Genomic DNA, 13547 nt, shown 5'->3' with positions numbered 1-13547 from the left:
TCATTACGAGATTTTTTTTTTTTCCACGTTTCCTACATTCGATCTTGAAGTTTCGTAAATGTATTTTTTTCATTATTATCATTATTATTATTTTGGATTTTAATCGAGTTGGGTTTGCACGTGCGCGTGTGTGATGACGTATAATGAACAAATGTGAACAATCAATCAATATGTTTTTATATTTATAACACCCATGTATATAATATCGTGTTTGGTTTTTTCCTATAAATGTTGTTACAACAACCTATTTTAAGGTCGGTTTAAATTTCGTAGTAGGAAAAACACAAAAAAGGTAAAAAGGGTGGGATGGAAAGAAGGAGGGAAGAGGGGGGCGGTAAGATGAGAGAAGAGGGAGAAGCGGGAAGATGAGGGAAAGAGTGTAGGGGGTAAGTGGGAAAAAGTGTATTTTTTTTTTTTTTACTTTTTTTTTAAAACGAAAATAAAAAAAAATTTATACGTGGAAAGGTAGAGGGTGGAAGGGAGAGAAGGAAAAGGAAGGGGAATATATATATATTTCTGATTCGGAAAAAAAAAAAAAAAAGTAAAACAAAATTAATACCCTGGAAAATTTTATGCGAATTTGTTTAAAGAAAAACTGAAAAAAAAAAATAAAATAAAATAAAAAAATCGGTGGAAAGAGTTAAAGAGAGTGAGAGAGAGAGAGAAAAGGAGAGTAATAAAAAGTGGAAGAAAAAGAAAAATATTTGAGGTTAGCGTTGAATTTGGCTTAAATCGAAGACCAATCCGAAGAAACGAAATCCGATTTTTTTAAATTGTAACATTTAATTTAATTCTTTTTTTTTTGGTAAGGTAATGAAAGAGGGGAAAGAAACGTAGGGGGAGAGAGAAAAAGAAAAAAGAGAGAAAGAAAGGAAGAGAGAGAGAGAGAGAGAGAGAGAAAAGGAAGAAAATTGGTCAAAATCGAGAAAAAAAATTAAATTTTTCCCAAAAAAGAAATTATAATCAAAATAATAAATTTTTCGTAGGTTTTAAACGTGGCTAACCACATATAACCCTTCTCCCCCCTCCTCAAATGTGTACCCTTGTGATAACCTTTGAATCCCCACCCGATTTCATGTTTTTCACATTTTATAAACAAATCGAAAAAATCAATTAAAATCAAAACGTACATTTCTAATTTTTTATTGTAAAATTAATCCTTACTCGCGGGATTTTTATTTCGCGGTTTTTTTAAATTTTCATATCCGGTAAATAAAAAATCACAGCCTTTTTTGAAAAAGTTTAAAACCAAGGCCTTTTCGCGCGTGTTTTTTAAAAAATAAAAAATGTTTACGTCACGCGGTTGACAAAAAAACAAAATTTTCGAAACAACCGAAAAATATTTAATTAAATCCCCGAAAAGAATCGAAAATTACTATTACGTCATTTCCGTTTCTCGTTGACCAAAAAAAAAAACCAATGACAACAAAAGTCGTTTGATCAGGAATAATTTACAACCTGTTAACCACGAAAACAAAAAAAAAAAATTTCAGGTACGGACTATTTTTTTTTCTTCTTTTGACGTTCCGAAAACAAAAAAAGTAAGGGGAGTGGAAGAAGGGGAAGGGGTAGGAGGAATAGGGGAAGGAGGGGAAGAATTTTTTTTAAAAGCTCGAATGTTAAAGCTTTAAGCTTTAAACTTCATTAAATCCTCTTTGCATAAATTAGTCCTCTTGGGATGTTTCCTGTTGTTCTTCCATATTGTCTTCTTATCCTTTACTTCCTTTTTTTTTTTCTTTTTTCTTTTTGATTTAAGGTAAGTTTTATCTAAAAAAAAAACCAACGGAAAACGTTTTTAGTTTACCCAAAAAATTTTCTTTTCCTGGAACTTCTTCTTCTTCTTAAATGATCTTAATACTTTTTGATGGATTTTATTCCAGACTTTTCTTTTCCCCCTTATCATTTGATTTTTGTATGATATGATAAGAAAATTTTCCGTATTTTAATTTATTAACATTTATTTCTAAAATGAACGATTCGGAGAAAATTTTCTCCAGTAGAATTTAAGATCTTTTGATTTTTGTTTAAAAAAAAATTTTGGAAAAAAATAAAGGAAGACTAAACAAAGACAGATGATTTTTTTGGAATTCTCTTGAGAATAAATAAAAACAAAAACATGTTTTTCCTAAGATTTTCCGTTTTTTTTTTTTTTTTTTTTAAAAATTTCCCTTAACAATAAATCAATAATACGTTTTTTCTCCAGTTTTCTTATTCGTGACGTTTTACTTATAATAATTTTAACGGTTCTGGAATTAAAAAAATTTTTTTTTAATCGCATATTTTCCTTAAAATAAACGAAAAAAACGACGACGGGAAGAAAACTTTTTAAAATAGTTTTTCGGGATGTCAAAAAAAAAAAAAACATCAAAAGTCGTCTGGGAAAATAGAAGAAAAAGAAGAAGATAGAAGTTTTCAAACGAACATGTCTCCCCAAAATAAATTCGATTTGTTTTTTAAAAAGGAGTAATAAAATCAAGTTTTTTTTTTTTTGTTGCCCCCATTTTTTTTACAATCGCGTAAGGTCGGTCAGACTTTTTAACAATTCTAATAAAAAAAAAAAAAACAAATCGTGTTACGGAATACAGAGTTTTAAATAAAATATAAAAAGAACGTGAGAAATACACGCAATGCGCAAACGTTCGAACCGTTCGTTCGTTCGTTTTTTATTATTAACCTTTAATAAAAGTATTATTAACGCCGAATAATAAATAGAACAAAGTGACACGAAACACTTTGAATTTCCGCTTCCCTTTTCTTTTTTTTTTTTTAAATATTTTAACGTTTTTGATTTTTCTTTTTTCTTTCCTCCTCCTCCTCCTCTTACATTTGTTTTTAATTTTTAATTTATGGGAGAGGGAAGGGAAGGGGAGGAGATGGAAATGTACATAATGAACGGAATCACGTGGAAAATTCAGTTTTTCGGTTGACGAAAAACTATTTTTTTGATAACGTTTTTGCCCTACATGTGTGTGTGTGTTTATAGCGCTATATAGTTTATAGTTTTAAAATTTGATAAGAGAATTTAAATATTTATATATAGATGTGTCGAACCGGAAATGTTGAAATATTATCATCTAGAAAATATAACAAATCTAAATCGTCCGTATTAGAAACTAATTAGTCTTTTTGAGCTTTCCGTAATTAATTTCTGATAAATTTAATCCCGGATTTTAATGATATAAACAACAACAACAACCACAAAACTAGTTTATCCTTCTCTCTCTCTCTTTCTTTCTACCTCTATCTGTGCCTCTCTCTTTCTATATCACTCTGTTTTTCTTGCTTCCTACTTTTTTTTCCATTCCTACTCCTTCCTCTCTCTCTCTTTCTTTTTATCTTCCCGTCTGATCCTTTCTCTCTTTTTATTACTCTGTCTATCTATCTATCTCTCTTTTCCCTTCTCTGTGTATCCACCTCTCTATCTTTCTCTCACTGTTTTTTAAGCATTTTTTTTTTTTCATTTCAACTTCTTCCTTTTTCTCTTTCTCTCTCTGTCTCTCTCTTTATCTCATTCCCACGCATTATTAAATTTCCTTTCACGAAATATTTTCCGTCTCTTTTTATTTCTTTAACTAATGACAAAGGAAAAAATTTATTATGTTAACAACAACAATTTTTACTTTTTTTTTTTTTTTTTTGTTTGTTTGTTTGTTTGAAAAGGTTTTTTTGTTTTTTTTTTTGTTTTTGTTTTTTCTTATCGGATTCAATCAATTTAAGTTTTTGTCAGTTTTTCTCATTCTCTTTGTTTTTTTTTTGGGGGTTTGTTTGTTTACGTTTTATTTTAACAAGATTTTAATGTCGTGATTATTGTTTGTTGTCATCGGTTGTTGTTCTTTTTTTTTTTTAATAGAAAAAAAAGAAACCGAAGAAAAAAAAAGTTTTTTTTTTCTTTTTTTGTTTATGAATAAAATCGAAAAGAAAAAAAAAAAATTTTAATAATTTTAATAATCGTGGAAGAAGAAATTTTTTTTTTTTAATGTCTTACTTAAGTCACGGGTGTTTAAATATAATTTCGAAAACGTTTAAATCGTGGCAACAAAGAAACAAACAAACAAACAAACAAACAAACGAAAAAAATAAATAAATAAATTTAATTAGAATTATTGACGTTTTAATATTGAAAATTTTAACCCCCCCTCTTCCCTCCCTTACAGTTTTAAATAAATAATTTAATTTATTTGAGGGCCCTTTTCCTCTCTCTCTCTCTCTTTGTTATTCTTCACAAAATTTTAATTTCTATTTTATTTTATTATGTTTTATAAAATTTAAAATAAGTAATTATTTTTCACTCCCCCCTTTCACTTCCGCTTCTTTTTCTAATTACCGGAAACGAGTAGAAAAAAAATTCAATGACGTCATTATCACTTTGATTTTTTTTTCCCATTATTATTAATTTCACGCTCTTTCCTCTCTCTCTCTCTCTCTCTCTCTCTCTCTCTCTCTCTCTTTCTCTCTCTTTCTCTCTCTTTCTCTTTCACTCTTCGTACATATTCGATTGAAAGGTTTCTCTGGAAAATTTTTTAACCCTCATTTTATCCAAAAAAAGAAGCAACACGTGATTATTATTGTCTTTTTGGTAGTTGCTATGCGCTATAAATTTAATAGAGCTATTCATCATCAATTTCCTTTTTAATAAATTGCTTAATATTTAATTTTCCTTTTATTATCATCATCATCATTATCGCCGTCGTCGTCGTCGTCACCCCCACCACCACCGCCACCACTACCATCATTATCATCATCATTATTAAAGAAAGAAGTAATAAAAATTTGATTTTAATTAATAGAAATTTAATGTCGCGTTGTCGTCGAGGTCGAAATCGTTTTTTCAATAGAAAAAAAAAAATTTGTTGTCTTCATATAAATGACGTCATCACGCGTAAAAAAATATTTTTCGAGGGTTGATATAAAAATTTTTTTTTTATTTCTCCCTCACTTTCTTTTCTTTTCGTCCAGTAAATTTCAATCAATTTACATTAACTTCTTTTTTTTTTCACTTTTTTTTCCTCCAAATTTTCTACTTCTCCTCTTTCTCCTACTTCCCTCCTCTCTTCGATTCCCATTTCATCCTCTTCAAAAAGCCTTCCTCCCTCCCTTTCAAAAATATTTCTCTTCATTTAATTGGAAACATTATTTTTCACTTTTTTTTTTTTTTTGAAAATCAATTCACTCTTTCGCAGAAACATATATATATATATATATATATTAAGTCATTTTATAAAAATAATCGACGCCATTTTTTTTTTTTTTATTTTGATGGATTTTTTGAATGACCGCCGCCAAAAATTTTGAAATTTTTTATTTATTTTTTGCAATAGTAAACGAGGTTGGAAGGGGAAGGGAAGAGGTAGAAGCGGAGATGGAGGGGAGGGGGAGAAAAGGAAAAATAGAATCATCCGACGTACAAATGGAGATTTAGAATTCGGTTATATAATGCAATCAATAAGACTGTGAGTGAAATTAATGGGCGAGCATTTATTTTGGACGGGGAAAAAAAAAAAACGGTTTCGGACCGAGACGATTATCCTCTTGGGAACGTCGTTTTCACCTTTTCACCCTGCCTTCGCCGCCCTCCCCATCATTCCACCCTCTCCCCCGTAACCGCCGCCTCTCATTTTTTTAACTTCACCTCTACAATGTTTTTTTTTCCAATTTTCCAGTGTTTTTTTCTTCTTATTGATTTTTTTATTTCTTCTTATGTTTTATTCACATTATCTAACGTTGATTTTTAACTCGACAAAAAGGATTTGGGGAAGGGGGGTGGTTGTAATAACTAAAGTGGGAGATTAGGGGGGGTATGAGATAAAAAAAAAAGTCTGATGTTGAAATAAAATCGATTTAATTTTTTTTTTTTCTTTTGTGAAAAATCAATTTTTTATTTTCATTCCAGTCGTTCATTATTATTATTATTATTATTATTATTATTATTATTATTATTATTACCGTTATGTTAATTTTTTTTTGTTCTTAGACTGTTGCCTCAACTGACTGACTGACTGTCAACTGTTGCCTCCTATTTTTATTTTAATAACAACTTTTTTTTTTTTTTGTTTAAAATACAAGAACAAAAAAAAAAAACAAAAGTTTTTCTTTTGACTTTTTAAGAGTTTAACAAAAAAAAAAAAATTTTTTTCTACTCTTCATTTTTATTTTTTATTAAAAAAAAAAAAAAAAAAAATGGAAATTTGTAAAAGGAGAAAGAGGAAAAGGTGGTGGTGGTAGGGTTGGGGGAAGAGGGGGCATTAAGAAAAATTTTTTATCAACCATAAAAGAGTTGCGAGAGAAAGTGAGAGAGAGAGAGTTAACAAGAAACAGAGAAAATCTTTCATATTTTTCCCGTTAGAAAATGTGCTCTTTATACATGCTTTCGTTAAAACAAAAAAATTTAAATAATGCGAATTTTTTTTATTTTTATTTTCTGTAAAGAGAAAAAAAGGAAAGAAAATTTATAGTATTAATATTAATAATAATAATAATAATAATAATAATAATAATAATAATAATAATAATAATAATAATAATAATAATAATAATAATAATAATATTAATAATAATAATAATGATGATGATGATGATGATGATGATGATGATGATGGTAAAGAAAGAAAAACGCGGAAAAAAAAACAAAGAACGAAAGAAAAAGAGAGATAGATAGATGATTTAAAAAAAAAAGTTCATGTGCTTTAATTAGGTTTAACCCTTTTCGCAAATCAAAATTAATTTTCGTCAAAGGAAGAAAAAATAAAAAAGGAAAAAAAGGAAAAACTCAGCAACAGGCGAGAATTTCCTTCTTTTTTTTTTTTGTTTTGTTTTCGTTTTAGAATTTTCCTTTTTTTTCCTTTTTCTTTTTTACTTCCTCTTCTTAATATTTATTCCTTTGACGAACTCGTCAAAATCAGAAATTCTCTTTAACTTGTTTTGTTATGGAAAAATACAAAAAAAAAATAATAATAATAATAAGGATGATGATAATGATGATGACAACAAAGGAAAATCAACGGCGTTTTGTTTTTGTTAAGTTAGTAATAATTTTTTTTTTTTTTTTACTTTACTCTCTCTCTCTTTTGTTTCAACATAGAATTTTTCGTTCGATTGTTGTGTGTGTCTTTTATTTTTTTTTCTTTCGCTTTTTTCCTTTCTTTTCTTTTTTCTTTTATCATTTTTTTTTCTCCCCCTCAAACCACCCTTCGATTTATTCTTTTTTCTTTCTTTTTCTTTCTCCATGCATAATTTTTCTGTTATCAGTAACCGCACGCTTTTATGTTTGTAAAAATAAAAAAAAAAAATTTCTTTTCGCCTTTTTCATCATCACTTTTTTTTTTTACACTTCTTGCCATTTGTGTTGTTTTTTATTGATGGTGATCGATGAGGTCGAGCGAGAGAGAGAAAAAAAGAGAGAAAGAGAGGGGTGAGTAAGAGTGAGAGAGTGAGAGAGATAATTTTCCCGCCATCGACTTTTTTTTCCTTTCTTCTTCTTTTCTTTCCAGTTTTCATTTCTTTGTTTTTTTTTCAACTCTCGATATTTTAATACGCCATGTTTGCTTTTTGCCCTCCTTCACCTCTTCCAGTTTTTTTCCAGCTTAATTAATTTATTTTTTTCGTTTGATTATTTTTACTTTTCTTTTAATCTTTTCCAGAGAGAGAGAGAGAGAGAGGGGGGAGAGGGAAAAAGGGAACGTTTAAAAATGTCAAAAACGAATCATCATTTTTCGGAGAGAAAAAAAAAAAAAAAACTTAAGAAATTTTTTTATTACGTGACGAGAGTAAATTATTATTTTTGCTGGATTTTTTTTTTTTTTTTGGAACATTTCACAATCATTTGTCGTCTATTGATTTATTATCGATTTTTTATTCTTTTAATTTTTTAACTAGTATTCCAGTAATATTTTCCAGTTTGACGTTTTATTCGTAATATTCGTTTTAATTACTACTTTGTCCAGGTTTCGTTTATTATTTCGTTTTATTATTTTCTTTTTTTATTTTATTTTTTTTCAGCTGGAATGTGGGAAAAAAGAAATTCTGTTTTTTTTTTTTTTGACTTTTCCAATAAAATATTCGCCTGGAAATATTTTCACTAAAATTTAAAATTATTTTTTTTGGAAAGCTTCGAATCGCGTGTAATCTTTGATGAGAAATGTAAACATTCATCACAAACATCCGGTAATAATCCAGAAAAAAAAAAAAATTTTTTTTTTTTTCTGGATTATTGGTTTTTTTGTTCAGAGAAAAAGAAATTTTTTTTTTTTTTACGTATTAGACTTGGAAATACTGGATAAGTGAAATCCAAAGCTGACGATCTATTTAGCATTGTTCCAGTTTTTTTTCCAGATCATTAAATTATCCTGGAATTTAATCCGCGAAAAAATTTCCTTATTGAAAAATATGGACGAACGCCTTTTAAAAAAAAAAACCACATTATTACTATTATTATTATTATTATTATTATTATTATTATTATTATTATTATTATTATTATTATTATTATTATTATTATTATTATGTTTAAACAATAGACACAAATGAAAAAAATGAAAAGAAAAAGGAAAAAAAGGAATAAATCAAAGGAAAAATGATTAAAAATGAAATAAAAGAAAATAATAATAAATTGTTAACTAAAAAAAAAGGAAAAAAGAGAAAAAGTTTTTAATCTCGAATGTTCTCTTTTCATACAACTATACGTAATAATAAAAATAATGTAAAATTCAAAAAAATAAAATAAAAAGAATAAAAAAAGGAAAAAATGGAAAAAATAAAAGGAAAGCAAATTTTATTAAGGTAAAAAAAGGAAAAAAAAAGTAAAAAAATAAAGTCCTCGGGGGAAAATTTAGAATTAATGAAAGAATTGAAAATTGCCATTGTAAAATTTAAAAAAAAAAATTCGAGTGGTAAAAAAAAAAAGTGGCAGAAGAAATCGTGGAAGAAGTTTTAAAGTATAGTAGTTAAGTAAAGAAAAAAAAAAAAGAAAAGAAATTCATAAAATTTTCAGGTTCGCATTAAAGTATTTTTTTTTTTTTTAAGGGAATAAAAAAAAAAAAAAATCAAAAATTGATGATCAAATTTTACTTTAGGGGTTTTAAATTGTTCTCCATTTTTTTATTTCATATTCTAATGAATTTTGAATATATTTGAAATTACCGGAGGGTAGAAAAGAAAAAAAAAAAAGACAAAAGGAAAAAAATAATGAAGGGGTAGGGGGACGGGAATGGGGAGGTGAGGATTACGAGGAGAGGAGTAAGAAAAAAGAAATTTTGTTTTTTACAAAAAAAAAAAAGATGATGGATGATCCGATTATTAAATTGATGACATCATTTCCGGTGATTGTTATTATTAAAACCTTTTACCAGTAAAATTCTAAATCTCGCGCGTCTTTTTTTTTTTTTTTTTTTTTTTTTTTTAAATTATTTTCTACCTTCACTTTCCTCTACCCTGCTCCTCCTCCTCCCTCCTAAAAGGAAAACCGTACACGAACCTTTATGTTATTATTATTATTATTAAAAAAAGGTTGGATATAAAATTTTGCAACCTTAAACATTTGTTTTTTAGAAAACAATTTTATTTTTTAGTTCCCTGCCTTCTTTCCCCTCTCCCAAAAAAATGCAAACGCGCGTTTAAAAAACGCAATCGAAACATTAATTTTTTAATTAATTTGGGGGGAAGGAGGGAGAGAGAGAGAGAGAGAAAAGGGAGCATAAGGTTTTATTAAAACTCCCTCGTGTTTATTTAACCTCTTTTTTTTTTTATTCATTATAAAAATTTTACTTTGCCTTCCTTCTCCCTCTCCTATTCTTTTGCACCCTACCCTCTCCCCCCACTCGCACAAGATGATAAGAACCCCGTGATGATGATGATAAGAAAACCCGCGAAAATTTTTTTTTTTTTTGTTGATAACACAAAAATTTTCGTCGAGTAGTTACGAAATTACACAAAAATGTAAACGTTGTAAATTTTTTTTTTGATTCGCATTGAGAAAATTTTTTTTAAAAACCTGGAAAATCTGAAAAAGTTTATTTCCGGGAAAAAAAATTTTTTTTCCATGAATTCCGTTACGAAAAATTCCACGTTTAATTTTAAATATTAAATCGCGTCATGCCCATCCCATTTAATTAAATAAGAATAAACTTTAATTTTTTTTTTTTTTTTAGCAGTTGGCAACACGATAAAACCAATTTTCGAAATGTGTAATGAAACACATTGTCGGCTTCTAAAAAGAAAAAAAAAAAATTTTTTTTTTAAAAACAGAATGTATTGAAAAGAGAGAAAACGGAAGGAATGAATGAATGAAATTGTTGAAACGTGGTAGGAGAAAAGAAATAAAAAAAAAAAACAATAGAAAATGAAAAAAGATTTTAAATATTCTATGATTTCCGGTGCGCGTTTCCCCCCCTTTCCTTCAGTTTCAAACATTAAAAGTTTTGTGTTAAATCAATTTCGACAAAAAAAAAAAAGTTATAAATAATATAATGTTTACCTTTTTTTTTTCTAGAAATTTCTTTAATTTAAAAGGTTTTCGTTGAAAAAAAAGGCTCGCAAAAAATATATATATATTTAGAAATCTTAACCTTTTCTTCATCCTTTTAACCTTTACGTTCTTTACCTTCCTTCTTCCCCTTTCCCTCGTTTTTCGAAATCTTTACTCCCGATTCAGTTTGTTTTTTTTTTTTTTAAAGGAAAGTAAAAGGAAAATTTTTCCTTTGATTTTTTTTTCTTCTTTTTCACTGTAAGATAAGGTTAAGCTATCAACATAAATTGAAAACATGACGTTATCTTATTTTCCAAAGATTCTCATTAATGTTTTTTCATGGTAAACATTATTATACGTTATAACTTCTTGCGGTTTCAGCCTTTCTCTTCTTTTTTTCTTCTTCTTCTTCTTCTCCATACTATCCCTCTGGAGAAGTAAAAGAATTAGAAAAAAAAAGTGGAAGAAAAAGGGAAAACTGGTAGTAACAAAGGGATAAAAAAAACCGAAATCAAAACCTTCATTTTACGTAGGAAAAGTTTTTTTTCATTTAATTTAATTTACCGGATGTGGTTGTTGGCGGTTGTTGAGAGAAAAATTCTGTGTTTTGGGATTGGGAGAAGAGGGGGTGAGGGGAAGGAGTTTTTGAAACAAAAAAAATGCACACGCACGATTTAAAAAAATCTGTTTTGCTTTGTTTTTTTTTTTTTTTTAACCATTTCCTTTCATCCCCCTCCTTCCTTCCCTCCCCCTCCCCCCAACCTCCAGAATCCGCCGAACGTGCGGATTTTTTCCTACTCTTTTATCCTTTTTTTTTTTTGGAGAAAAAGTTTTCCAGGAATGATTTTCGTTTGATGTTATTTTTTTTTTGTTTTAAATTTTAAATCCGGGATTTATTGATTTTTCTTAATGGCCGAAAAAAAAAATTAATGATAAGGTAATCATCATCAGCTGTTGTACTTGCTCTTTTTTCCACTCTTTTTCTTTTTATCTCTCTCTCTCTCTTTCCATTTCCTCTCCTTTTTCTTTTTTTCTCTTGTTTTTCTTTTAAAGTCAGAAAGAAAAACAAGAGGAAAAAAAATCTTATTTTAATATTTTCTAAAATTTAGCAAAGAGTTGAACGTGACGTTTCCATACACCGTAGTTACTCCCAAGAGAAATAAACTGGAAGTGTTTTAAATCCCTTTTCCTCCTCTTCACCATCCCCCCACTCCCACTTCCATCTCCAATCTCACCACCGCCTCTTTCACCTCCCACTTTTTTTCATCCTTTTTTCCCACTTTTCAATTTTCTTTATTTTCACTTTAAAAAACAAGAAAATCGTAAAAAACTAATATCGAATTTGGTGAATTTTCCTTATCATTTTTAGATTATAAAAAAAAAAAAAAATTAACCTTATCACATCTTCTATCCTTCCCTCCCCCATTTACCCCCCTTTGCTCCCCTCCTTGTCCTTCGAATGTTAGACGATTCGTGGATAGGAAGGAAACTATCGAGAAAACTTTTTGTAAGATTCAAATTTTCCAAAATTCGATTTGTCGCCAAAATTTTCCCGTTTCTTCGCGCCCCTCTCGTCTCCCCTCGCCCCCGCTCCCGGCTCTTGCTTTTTCTCTGCAAAACCAAAATTTGCAAAACGCTTTCCCATCGTCATCGTGTGAAAATTATTTCACTTTACTTTTCTCAGGTACATAAAATAAATTTTCAGATTCTCGCGAGATTTTTCCAACAAAGTTTCAAACGGTTTTTCAAAACTTATATAAAATTGTTATTATAAAATATACGTGTGCGTGTGCATGTAGGTTTGGGTGTGTGTGGGTGTGCGCGCGCGAAATAATTACGCAATGATACTAACACGTTTTACTTTATGTTGTAACACTGTGGTAACTACTTAGAGTATTTATGTATAATATTTTTGATTCATCAAACTATTTATAATTCGCATAATGTCGACAAACTTTACAAATATGACGTTACGAAAAATTATTTTGTTTATTCGCCGCCGCGTTTACGACGAAACTTTTATTAAATTGAAATTGTTCAGACAGTAAATTAAAAAAAAAAAAATTTTTTTCTCAATTTTTTCTTTTTTCCCTCCTGTCGCGATGATCGTCTCGCGATACCAAAATCTGTATTTGTCGTTTATATAAATTAAATATTAAAAAATAATTTTTGAGCTGCAGCAACAGCAGCAGCTGCTTCTGCTGTTGCTGCTGCTGGAGAAAAAGGAATAAAATAAATGCAGTTTAAAAAAAAAAAAATCAATATTAATCGATTTTATCGATGTGAAAGGTCAAAAATTCGAATAAGGTCAAAACGCTAATTTTCTTTTTTTTTTCCTTTTTTTCCTTTTTCTCCCTCCGGCTCTCAAAGGAGCAAAAAAAAAAGTTAAAACCTGATTTATAAAAAAAAAAGGAATTTAAATTTTAATATTAAAAAAAGGAAAATTAAAAAAATCTTTCGCGTTTTTCAACTCTCCTCCCCCCTCCCCTCCCCTTTTATATTTTTCGCTTCTCACTTTAAAAAATTCTCCCCTTTTTGATACTCTCTCGTCGTGAGTGTCAGCATGTTTTTTTTTTCTTTCCTTTTACTCCTTCCTTTTTTTTTCCTTTTATTTTCTTCTTATTTTAATTGTCAGCTACAAAGAAATAGTTAATTAGTATTCACAACGTTAACTGATTTTATTTTCTTTTCATTACTTTACACTCTAACAGAAAAAAAAAAAAAAAAATTCACCCTTCGAAAAAAATAAAATAAAATTTGTATTTTTAATCGTTTTTATTTTCGTTTTCTGTTCTACTGCTGCTCCTGCTGCTGCTGTTGCTGTTGTGCTGTTGTTGCGTGTGTCGCGTGCAAAAAATAAAAAAGTATATAGGGATAAAAAAACCCTCAACGAAATGTTTTTTTTTTGTTTAAAAATGCAACGTGCATGACGAAAAAGCATGGAAATGCACTTTTAAGAACTCAAGGGATTTATTCATCCCTTTCATGACCGTTTTTTTTTCATTTCCGGTTATATTATTTCCTTTCACTTTTCCTCCTTTTTTTTGTATTCCTTTAAAAACATTTTAAAACTTTCTTTCATCGTAAA

This window comes from Pediculus humanus, genomic scaffold (assembly GCF_000006295.1).
Source record: "Pediculus humanus corporis 1103172108290 genomic scaffold, whole genome shotgun sequence".
NCBI classification, from domain to species: domain Eukaryota; kingdom Metazoa; phylum Arthropoda; class Insecta; order Psocodea; family Pediculidae; genus Pediculus; species Pediculus humanus.
Note: the sequence above shows the minus strand (reverse complement) of the source record.